This window comes from Bombina bombina, chromosome 1, assembly GCF_027579735.1.
Source record: "Bombina bombina isolate aBomBom1 chromosome 1, aBomBom1.pri, whole genome shotgun sequence".
Classification (NCBI taxonomy): Eukaryota; Metazoa; Chordata; class Amphibia; order Anura; family Bombinatoridae; genus Bombina; species Bombina bombina.
The window spans coordinates 813,712,321-813,724,563 of NC_069499.1; the positions used below are offsets into that span (position 1 = coordinate 813,712,321).

At 32.1% G+C, this 12,243-nt stretch overlaps 1 protein-coding gene across 1 annotated transcript in view; it reads left to right on the forward strand.

Annotated features, from left to right (window-relative positions):
- The window catches only part of DIAPH2 (diaphanous related formin 2), a 2,325,141-nt gene that overhangs the window by 1,417,964 nt on the left and 894,934 nt on the right, over positions 1-12,243 (forward strand).

Genomic DNA, 12,243 nt, shown 5'->3' on the forward strand with positions numbered 1-12,243 from the left:
CAATTGTAAACTGGCTGGTGCTTTAATTAAATTGGATTCAACTGGTTCTCCTTCAGGTACTAGAATTACTGTACATGAGCTGCTGGAATTAGCAGGGAACATCCGAGGGCGACAAACAGTAATTTCATCATGTGTTAGTTTTGTTCCTTCCTGTGGTAATTCCTTGTCAGTCATCTGCATGGGCGCCGTTCTATGCTTCATTTTGTGCTGTTGTGCATTATAACCCCTTAATTAAAAAATAAACACAATTCTGTCACCATTACTTATGCGACAGCTTTTTGATGACTATTGCTTGCTAAGCCTTTTTTAATACAATTTATAAAAAAAAAAAATCACTCCGAAGACTTTTCCAAGGTATGAACAAAAACGACAAATACTAATTAAACAACTGTGCTACAATATTAATGTTGGGTTTTATGCTGGCAATTTCAATGCAGATTCATTTTCACAGTCTTTCTAATCAAAATTCACTAAGTCTCTCATTATTTCTCTTTATTCACTGAACAAGTAATGTTTTCCACGATGCCAAAAAAAAAACAAAACAAAAAAAACAATGCCCTACAAAATAAATTAATAAATAAAAATCACATTTATTTCATAAAAGTTTTATTAGCTCTTTCACAAGATTTTGTTTTGCTGGGATTCATGTTGAGATATTAATGTGAACAGATTTTTTTTTCTCATGTAAACTCTTTTAATGGTCTCCAGGTATGTGCTGTTAAATGGCTTGAACATATTAAACCTTTCAATGTCTCTGCCTTTAGATCTTTTGTGACTTCCAGCAACTCACTTAAGCTCTCCTTTTTTTTTATTAATTTTGTCCAGCTGGGTGTAAATGGATAGCTGCAAGTTTCCATCATGTTGTCTAAAATGTTTCTTCATTATAGATTAGGAGGCAGTTTTCCGTAAGATAATCGTGTTAGCGCCATTACTGCATTGACTGTCTGCTAACTAATTCACTGTTTAACATACTCGAACAGAATCACACTGATAACCTTTCTGATTAATGGAAGCAAATATTTTATTCCTTATTGCTATGCGGCACTGCTTTATGCAAATTGTTTTAATGGTTGACTTAAAACAGAATCATTTCTATTGGTTAAATTAAAAATAGAGATTGCGATAAAACATAATACTCAATTTTGATATCTAAATTACTGGACTAACACATGTTCTCTAAAAAATATATCATAAATGTAGACTGAGAGGTGTGGTTTTTACAATGGAAGGTACCATTTCATACAAAAGTGTGTTTATCAAGTTTGATATATGGTAGACCAGGGCTTGAGAACCTCATGTTTGGCGGCCACTGTGGAGGCTGTCAGATATTTTTATATATATATATATATATATATATATATATATATATATATATATATATATATATATCCCTTGTTACTCTTCCAGAACACTTTATGTATATGAATTTAATGGATAATAAACAGTTAACCAATTATATATAATAATATATTGTAAGCAATGATTAGCATAAGACTAATATTCAATTTAAAAAATATATATATTAGATGTTTAAATAATGTAGAAACAAGGGTAAGGGTTAAGTTTCTATAAAGTGATGGGCGCAGCCATGTTGGAACTTAAATTTCTTCTCATTTATCTATTTTGCTGTGGATAATTAGGGACAGGATACACGGGCATAAATGGTGCTTATTTAATTTTGTTCTATACTGTATGTAAATACTATATATTTTATTTTTATATTGAAATTGTTAAGAGATGCTTCCCTCCGAATATATACCCATGGTACTTCTCTTCTGCGGATCCATTAACACCATGGACAAGGGAATTCCTGAGCTTTGCAGTCATAGTGGAGGCACTTAGTGTAAATACACCTCATAAGTCCAGGATTCTTTCCCACAGGTTCTCAACTCACAAACACTTCACTGGGTGTACAGCTGATTATACCACTATGCAAACAAACCCAGCTATGCGCGTTTCGCCCTGTTTCATTCAGGCTTCTTCCAGCTATATATGTATATATATATATATATATATATATATATATAATTTTTTAAATGTCATTGACACAAAATCAACTTAATTTTTTATCCTGCAATCACTACATCAATAATTACATATTATTTTATAATATTTATAATTAATCCTCCATATTACAAAACAACAATTACGAACACCTCCAAGGAAAGTGAATTTAATAAAAAAATTTAGCTATAAATGTTTATAGGAAATCATTTGCACTGAGATATGATATTCCGAAAGATGTGAACTTATTTCCATTGATCAGATTATTATTTGTATTGATTAGATGATCAAATTAAGAAAACCTATACACTGTATTGTAGTCTTTTTTATTTGTTCTTTTTTAAATGTAATTTTCATGTATTTGTATGTTTATTTTTATTTATTGTTAGCTACTGCATTTTTTTTAAATGAATCACCTTGCAGTAGGTCGTATCCCCTAACTGTCTGTAACTGAAATAAAAAAGAAAGAAATTAATAAGAATTAAATTAAATACGAATAATCAAAGTGTATATTTATTCCTAAAGGTCATATATGGAAGAATAATGATTTTTCAAATGGCTATTTTGTTTTGTACCAGTGAATAGAGTAGCTACTGGCAACTCTGCAATTTGGCTCAGTGAAAAAAATGTAAAACTTTGTTGCTCACTGCACTAAATTATTTATTTATAAAATATTTTACCAGGAAGGATACATTGAGATTTCTCTCGTTTTCAAGTATGTCCTGGGTAAATGTATTAAGGATGCTGACTTCTGCCATCTGACTCAGTTGGTTTAATCATAATGGTCATACAAAGTCAATATATCACAATGTAGTTAAAAGGACAATATATATTTTTATTTGTATATACATTTTATTTATTTTTTATATTATCTTCTTTGCTGTGGCAAGTTAGGGGCATACATTAGTTGTTACACTGATCAAGCAATAACTGTGTAGATTGTAGCAGGATACACTTGAAACCCCTCTGAGGGCATTTGTAAGCCTTACATAAATAGAGGTATTTTTTACTACATACAATTAAATATTTTATGAGCAATTGTATTGTGAAAATAATGTATTTCTAAGCATTTGTCCAGCTGATCATCTTAATATATTTTGCTAGGTTAATTAATACAAAATGGTGGATCAAAAAACTAAACAAAACAACAACATGGGCCTAAGTATATTGTTTTAATAGGATGTTGTCACTACTGGAAATTGTTTACTGTTTTCACTCCTCACGGAGAGACTGGAGTGTATTCCTTGAAGTGCAGAACCGTAACATTATTACATACTGCACAGTGTTTGTTTAATATGCACAATAGCTTGTTTATATATGTCACCAACTGGAAACAACAAAGGATGAAAGATAAACAAAAGCATGTAGATCTTTTTGTAATTCACCGAGTAGCTTCTAACACATAAAAAAATGACTAATGTTCTTTTGTATGTCATCTTTCAATAATAATGGAAAGATGCATATCATTTTTAATTAACTAGGTTTCAAAAAAAAATATAACCTCTTCATTTTATCTTTCATAAACCGGTAAAAGGATAACCCAATGAAAAATATAAAGCCGCTATTACATTTTTCTCACATTAACATACTGTATGTAAACAGGCTTGTTATCTGCCACTAGACCTTGGGCTTAATTATTGCATTGCTTATGCCAATTCTTTAGGTCAGTAATTGAGAAGCTCCTGCAGTTATTTTGTGTATACAGTCACAATCATGAGAATTACACCATTTATAACGAAGTAAAGCAAACACAAGCAAAATTGTAAGCAAATTGCTGTAGTGTATCATTAACTCCCAGTAGAAGGTATTAGAGTAGATAAGTCAAATAAAGCTGAAATATTTACTGTGCTTTTTTTCCGTTGGAGGTGTAAATTGTATAATAAAACATGGCTTAATAAATCTATTTATTTCTAGATGCCATATGATAGCTAGAGAAATCTCACAGCAATTGGGGACTGTTCTCTTCATGAGCATTACTCTCGGGGATTGTGTAATCAAATATATATTGCTGCATTATCTGAAAAGTAATAAATGTTGCTTTATGTTTTTGCTGTATTGGAATGAAGTTAAACATATAGGGAATCAGCTACACCAAGATGTGTTTTGTGACAATATGACGGATGTCTTTTAATACATTTCTGCCATCATATTGTTTTGCCAACATGCCTCTGATGTTTTGTCATCATAAAAACAAAGAATTTTTTAATGCATGTGTAGAAAATATTTGACTGCAACAGCATATTTATTTTTTTATTATATATCCACGTTTAGTGTGTGTGTAACATGCAATATGGGGCTGTATCCCTGCACTTTGTGGGTTACTAGTTACTAATAGTGGTTAAATTATTGTGTTTGTTACTGGCATTAAAGAGACATTGTACACTAGATTTTTCTTTGCAGAAATGTTTTGTAGATGATCCGTTTATATAGCCCACCAGGGAGTGTTTTTGTAACAATGTATAGTTTTGCTTATTTTTAAATAACATTGCGTTGATTTTCAGACTCCTAACCAAGCTCTAAAGTATCAGATGTATACTGATGTCCACAGACTCCAGCTTGCTCCTGTTTGTGTAAAGGGTATTTTCATATGAAGGGGAGGGGGGATTGTCTGCCCTTCCTTCTTTCCAAGCCCCTTTCAGGGGGTGTCCCAGCCTAACCTCATCGACAGTGCTAAACTGGGAGCTTCTAAGTAAGTTTTTATACTTGATTTTTATATCAGTATCTGGGCATATCCTTTTTATAGTAGTGTTATATAAAAATTGGTTAATACTGTCCCTTTAAGTGAGTACATGCCATGCAGGGTTAAAATCCATGTTTGTGTCACTGATTACATATATTTGCATCATAGCCATTTATGTATCTGGTGTGCTTGTTACTAGTTAAACACAGCTCTGTGCATGTTACTGGTAGCAAGGAGTTAATTAAAAAAAACTTTTCAGATGTGTAAAAAATAAATGAAGCAGATATGATCAAATTGGCAGGGGTGTGAGTGAGGAGAAGGATCATTTGTTTGCCCAGGGCAGTGATGACAAACTTTTTAGAAGAGTGTGTGCAGAAAAACAATTAGTGCTCATGGTAACTTTCTTAATTTAAAGGGACCATCAAGTTTTTTGTTTTTTAATCAATAATATAAATATGAATAACTAAACATTGATGTAGATCATAATCACAACTTTACAACAAACATTTCTGCTTGAGTATAAACAAAATATAAGGTTTGTGTAATTTTTAAAACTAAGCTATCTTGGTGCAGAAACAATGATGTTTATAATCTTAGAGAACTGGGTAGAACAAAAATTGTAATATCATTTGTAATTAAAAAATGTAACAAAGGTTACTGATAGTGATACATTTAATGACCAGCTGAAAAGGAGAGAAAAGAAAAGAAGCAGAATCTTTCAGGACCCTTAGGTACCCCAAATTTTAATTGCATCATTCAAACAACTTTCCAATCGACTTCTATTGTCAAATGTGCTTTATTCTTTTGGTATCCTTTGTTGAAGGAGCAACAATGCACTACTGGGAACTAGATGAATACATCTGTAAGCCAATGAAAAGTGGCATATACGTGCAGCTACCAATCAGCAGATAGCTAAGCATATCTAGGTATGCCTTTAAACAAATGATACCAGGAGAACTAAGCAAATTTGATAATATAAATAAATTGGAAAGTTGTTAATAATTATATGATTTATCTGAATCTTAAAGGATTTTTGGGGGGTTTCACGTCCTTTAACTAACCCCTAAGAAGAAAATCTGTTTCATAGGATCTTATATTTTTTTTCCCTTAAAGTTGATTATTAAAGATATTTGCCAATACTTAACTTTCAATATAATCTTTATTTAAAAAATAAAATTATATTTGCACTTTTATCTAAAGCTAATTCCTGAAACATGTGGATTGATCACTTATAGCAAGAACTAAAGAAGGTATTGGTACCATATTATATGTCAAAAGGCAGCAAAAAATCATGTGGCTACATAGACAATAGATTTTACTACCTTTCATATTTAAGTTTAAATCATAATTAAAAAAGAAATGGTAGGAGTTTCAGGAAAATAATGCGGCTAATACAAATAATTCACAAAGATATTGGGAAACTGCTAAAGTAGCATTAAAAGCTGATATAATTTATCAAAATTAGAGGCGGATTTATAGGATAGACTTAAGACCTATTGCAATTATAAGTATTATCCCTCAGAGCAAAATAAAGGAAAATCTAATGCTGCTACAAAAGAGATATATTTTTTTATGGAATGGCAAAGAGAGAAATATAAAAGCTTTGAAGGAAGATTTCATAGGTGGGGTAATTGGTCAGGGAAAATGTTAGCTTCAATAATTAAAAAACAACATTTAAAAACTGAAATTAAATATGTAGAGGACATGAAATCCGTATCTAAAGCCTTTGTGGAATACTATCAAAACATATATACATTAATAAAAAAAACAATAGTGATGTAAAGAATATCTGTCAAATATTGATATACCATAATTAAAAGAACAACTAAAAATATTGAAACAACCAATAGAAAAAAATAAGAAATTGTAAAGATAAGAAAATCATTTCCTATGGTTAAACTGACTGGGCCACATGGTTTACCAGCAGACATTCATAATGATCCATTAACTAAAATATTTACGCTCTTACATAATTTGTTCAAGAAATATTATGAAGATAGACAAATTACCATGTGAATTTAAAATGGCTCATATTGCTGTAATTTTAAAATTTAATAAAGACCCTTTTATGACAATCCTGCCTTCCAATGTCCCTAGGCAATGCTGATTATAAATCATTATGAAAATTTGAGCAAATAGAATGAAAACAATACAACACTGTTTAATATTTAAGAACCAAACAGGCTTTTTGAATGGAAGATCACAAGTAATATTAGAAAGGTACTTTATGTCATTGAAAAATATGCCTGATCAAGGGCTATAAAGTCTTCTTCAGGTCTGCTGGAGGTCTTCCTGTTATCTTTGGAAGCAGATGACTATATTCTTATAGGCGAGCGGGCAGCAGACACTGTACATCCACTGCCCGCATGTACTATTGTACAAGGATTGCCTCATGCAATGTCGCCCTCTGCTCTTGTGCGATTGACAGAGCCTTTGAATCACCTTGAACTATTGCATTATGGTTGATTTATTGGTTGTATTACTGCTGCTTCTTATATGAGCAAGTGGCCCCACAAGGTTTCCAAAGTAGCATTGGCTGCTTAATACACAGAGCCTATAATGTTTTAAACCAATACTTTGAAAAAATAGAGTTCTAAAGGTTTGGAGAATCTTACTACTCTCATTTTATGGGAGAATTTAATTAATTAAATAGCTATATTGCCTAGATTAATGTACCTAATGCAGATGCTACATTATTCATGAAAAAAATTGTATTTGACCAGATTAAATATATTGCTTAGAGGTTTTATATGGAATGGCAAGAAAGCTAAAATTAGACTGGATAAAATATACAATATGTAATACTTGTGGTAGAAATCTTAATGAGATATGGATTTGGTTGGATTCTAGGAAAAGATTATTTTTCTATGCAGAAAATAGATCAATAGATAATGTAATCAATTTATTCGAACTACTTACCCCATGTATGAATGACCATATATTATTTCAGGATATATTAAAACAAAGCAAGGGAAATCGGTTATAAATATCTGGATAATGATTTCAAATACTCAAAATTTAAAAAACGATGCATTCAGATGGTTTTGCAGTGGTGCAGATGGAAAGAAAATCACGACTAAAAAAAAAGATTTTAATAAAACCAGTACTGTTAGTGATAATCAAGACAGGGCAAGTGTGACTTTTAATAAAAAAAACAAACACTATTTGTATATGTTAAGGTCCTGAAGTGACTATTGAAGTATGTCTATCCTGCCAAGATACGTAAAGTTCATGTGGTTACTAAGTGTGGTGGATGTATTCTAATGACAAAAGGTGAATATCACACATGAAAATTAGTATTTTCCTTGCAGAGTGAACAAAGGGGTAACCTTAAGAGATGTGATTGGGCTATTGTATTAGTCAGGTTTTGGATACCTCAAAGTTTCTATTTCAGAAAGAGATGCTTAACACAAAAAACATTCGGAAGCTTTTTTGTTGAAAACTTGGCGGTGTTAGTTTTTACAAACACAATGTTATAGAGTGTGATCACTCAGGACACTTGCCAACAAATTTGGTAGGAAAGTAAAAATCCTTTTCAGGTGCAAATAACAGATTGTAATAAAGGCCAAATGTCCGGATCTAATGTTAAATTGATTATCCAATAATTCAGCGGTTTTGGTGCAAGATATCTTCGTTTCTTAAAAAGACTCTAAAATATAAAGTTCTTTTGGATAGAAAAAATATTTTATTTTTTGTAGATGTAAATATTCTATAACAATGTAAAAAAAAAGAAATCATGATTATAACGATTCTATTAGCTAGGAAATGTATGTTTAGATATTGGATTAGAAAACAGTGCCCTAATATAAGAAGATCAACTAGAGTCCTTTTCAAAGGGACAAATACCCCTTGTATAGGGGAGACCCTTAAATGCACAGGTCTCTACTTGTTAGCTGTAAGTCATATAGCAAGTACAATTGTACTAAAAGTTTCCCAAGGGTCCGCTGGGCTCCTGGGGCCCGTCGGCAGCTTTTCCTGCTCCACTTCCCCCCTCTTCACGACCTTCTTCCTGCGTGCCCGGTGTGTAGTTACCTTTAGGGAGACCCCTCTCCTAGGCTCAATGTGACCGAAGGTCCGTAGCTTGGAGATGCACTGCTCCCACAAGCCTCTTGCTCAATCGTAGCGACCCGGACACCAATGATCACTCACACACTGTGGCTCCAGCACATAACATCGTCAGACATGGCCGACTTCCAGGTGGTAAGTGATTATTGCGGCAGCGGAGCTGCTCCGTAATGGTTGAAATCCAATGCAAACACCAACGATATCAAATGATTCACCTCCTGGGAAAAGTACACTGCTAATGCTCCAAAAACGGCCAAGTAAACTTGTAAAAAGGAAGTCCGGAGCAGCAGTTAAAAATACGATTTTTTATTGATCTTCTTTAAATAAATGAACATAGAAACAAGCAAACAGGCCAAAACGCATAATCTTTTCTGCATACTAAGGGCCTGTTTGCTTGTTTCTATGTTCATGTTTTTAAAGAAGATCAATAAAGAATCGTATTTTTAACTGCCGCTCCGGAATTTCTTTTTACAAATATCCTTTTTAAAGGGGCATTATAAACCAAAATTATTATAGGCTATTTACATAAAGCATTAGGTGTAGATACAATTTGCAATTGACATGTATTACCTATTTTGCAGCTAACTCTCCTAAAAATGGGATAAACCATGCAGGGTTTTTCACTGAGCATGAATACCCATGTACTATACTCTAATCACTGAGCTATTGTTTTCTCTTCACTCCCTAACTGGGAGCTAATCTTCTGACACACTTCTCAGTGAAATATGACCCTTTACAAATAAAACAACAGTTTCTCAGCAGACCTCATATAACTTAGTGAAGCTACACTGAGTCAGGCATGTCAATTAGTGACTTCCTGCTGTAGGCAGTTATGGAGTGAAGATAAAACAAAGCTCAGTGAGTAGTGTACTTAGGTATTCATATTCACTTAAACACCCTACATGGTTTATCCCATTTTTAGGAGAGTTAGCTACAAAATAGATAATGCATGTCAATTACAAATTGTATCTACACCTAATGCTTTATTTAAATAGCCTATAATAATGTTGGTGTATAATGCCCCTTTAACCAAATAACTAAAGAGAAATATGATGACTACCTTGACTTGAATATTCATTTAAAATGTTTGATTAAAAAATTGGGTATTTACTATTCATTTAAATCATGGATCATGAGACACAAAAGTGTATATTTAAAATATTTATAAATATAAATATTTTAGGGAGTGTTGTAATAGCGTGAAAATGGACAGACGTTATTAATTTGTAAGATTGATATTTGTATCTAGATGCTTCGACATTTGTTTGTTCCACTTTGTAGTCTAATATCTTGACCATTAGGAAGCTTATAATCTCCTAATAATAAGTATAGTTTTAAAACTATGAGAATATTATATATACATTTTACCTTTGTCTGTAGTATTTTAAGAATAAAGTAAAAAAAAAAACAACACAATCATGATACACGGATAAGAGGGTAAAGCTATATTCACACATTTTAATGTTTAGATTGCAGGAGTAAATGTTCTATGTAATGCAACTGCCAATGTCCTTTGACTCAGTACAATAGAACAGATAACAGGCCCAACTGATGGCTGTAAAGCCCTCATATTATCTGCTTATAGATTGTGATTAGAATTTTTATTCATTGAATTAGCTTAATCCTTTGTGAATCTAGATAGAATTGATAGCAGCTTTGGGTTAAAGCAGCAAAATGAATATTCTGTCTCGAAGGGATGACAGTGCTGCATGTTTGCCGTTTTGAGTTATAATATTACAACTAGATTAACTTTGAGGGTCACTCATGTTCTCTGGCAACTAATTAATGAATAATGCAGATAATAATAATAAAATAAATTGAATAAAATGCTGATGTTTTTAACAGTTATTCTATTCTGCCTTTGCTATTACGTTAAAGGGACACTGAACCCAAAAATGTTTTTTTCATGGTTTAGATAGAGCATGCAATTTTAAGCAACTTTCTAATTTACTCCTATTATCAATTTTTCTTTGTTCTTTTGCTATCTTTATTTGAACAAAATGGCATCTAAGCTAAGGAGCCAGACAATTTTTTGGTTCAAAACTATGGACAGCACTTGCTTATTGGTGGGTGAGTTTATCCACCAATCAGCAAGAATAACCCAGGTTGTTCCCCAAAAATGGGCCGCCATATAAAACTTACATTCTTGCTTTTCAAATAAAGATACCAAGAGAATGAAGGCAATTCGATAACAGGAGTAAATTAGAAAGTTGCTTAAAATTGCATGTTCTATCTGAATCACAAAAGAAAAGCATTGGGTTCAGTGTCTCTTTAAGTTATATTGCAGTTTATTTCATTGAGTATTAAATAAGTAAAAAAAAACTTTTTTAAATAGGTTCATTTAACCACATGATAGATATGATCCAAAGGAGAAAAAAAGGTGTGTGATGTACTATGCCACGGCAACAGGGGGGGTTTTGGAGACTAACCCACAAACAGAGGGATACATGGCTGTGGTTAAAACATGAGAGTGCATAATTGTAATCAATCTTATTGAGATTACCCATAGCAAACCAGGAAACTGATTGAAAGCTACATATTGTTATGCATCAGCAGACACAGTGTTACGTTAAATGGAACTCTAATTATAAATCATACGTTTTAAGTCTTTTCAAGAACAACAAACCAAAACTCAAATTTCTGATTATAAAACTTGACAAACTTCCCCATCGTTTTACTTAAAACTGTTTAACAGATTTGGGGATTTTTATTTAGGTGTTTTTCCATATAACAATATGTGAAACATTTTGAAGGAACTACAGCCCAGACCTCTAAATTGTTCTGGTTGAATTTGGCAGCATTTTAAGGTGTAGGCTTATTGCACCAAATTCTCCAAAACTCTCTTGTCTGGCAAGATTTTATGATGTATTTTTTACCTTGGGAACTGTGTATCTTATTAAGGGATGTTCATTAATAGACATTCACGTTACAAAATAATGTTCACTAAAATAAGCTGATGATTTCTCTCCATGCCAGCAAGTGTTTGAGAAATCGATCAACTATCAAGTATCTATTTTTATTTCTATCAATAATCCTTACTGTTAGAAATTTCTAAAAACCAACACATGTATATTTGAGCCTAATCAAAAAAATATAAAAGTGAAGTCTGACAAACTTCATGCTAAGATCTGTGTAATGCCAAGTGTCCATTTTGTTTTAGTATCAAGGTCAGTTTGTTAGGGTAATCATTGATTTGTTGTTCAAACAGCCAATGACAAATATCTGTTAATTGCCTATTATCTAATTGGTCAGTTTTCTTTGTATTTTTCAGTGATATATATATATATATATTTTTTTAATTACCCATTATCTCTTATTTTGTCTAAGTGAGCATCTGAGTCTGATCACTTATTCAAGCTTCTTGCAATCCAAAAGAATGCATAATTATTGTCCATAACAAAGCAGTAGAGCTCCCTGCTGTTATCAATACAAGTTTACATAGCCTCACAGCCTATATTTTAAAATGAATTATTTTTTTTCTGTAGATATTATTT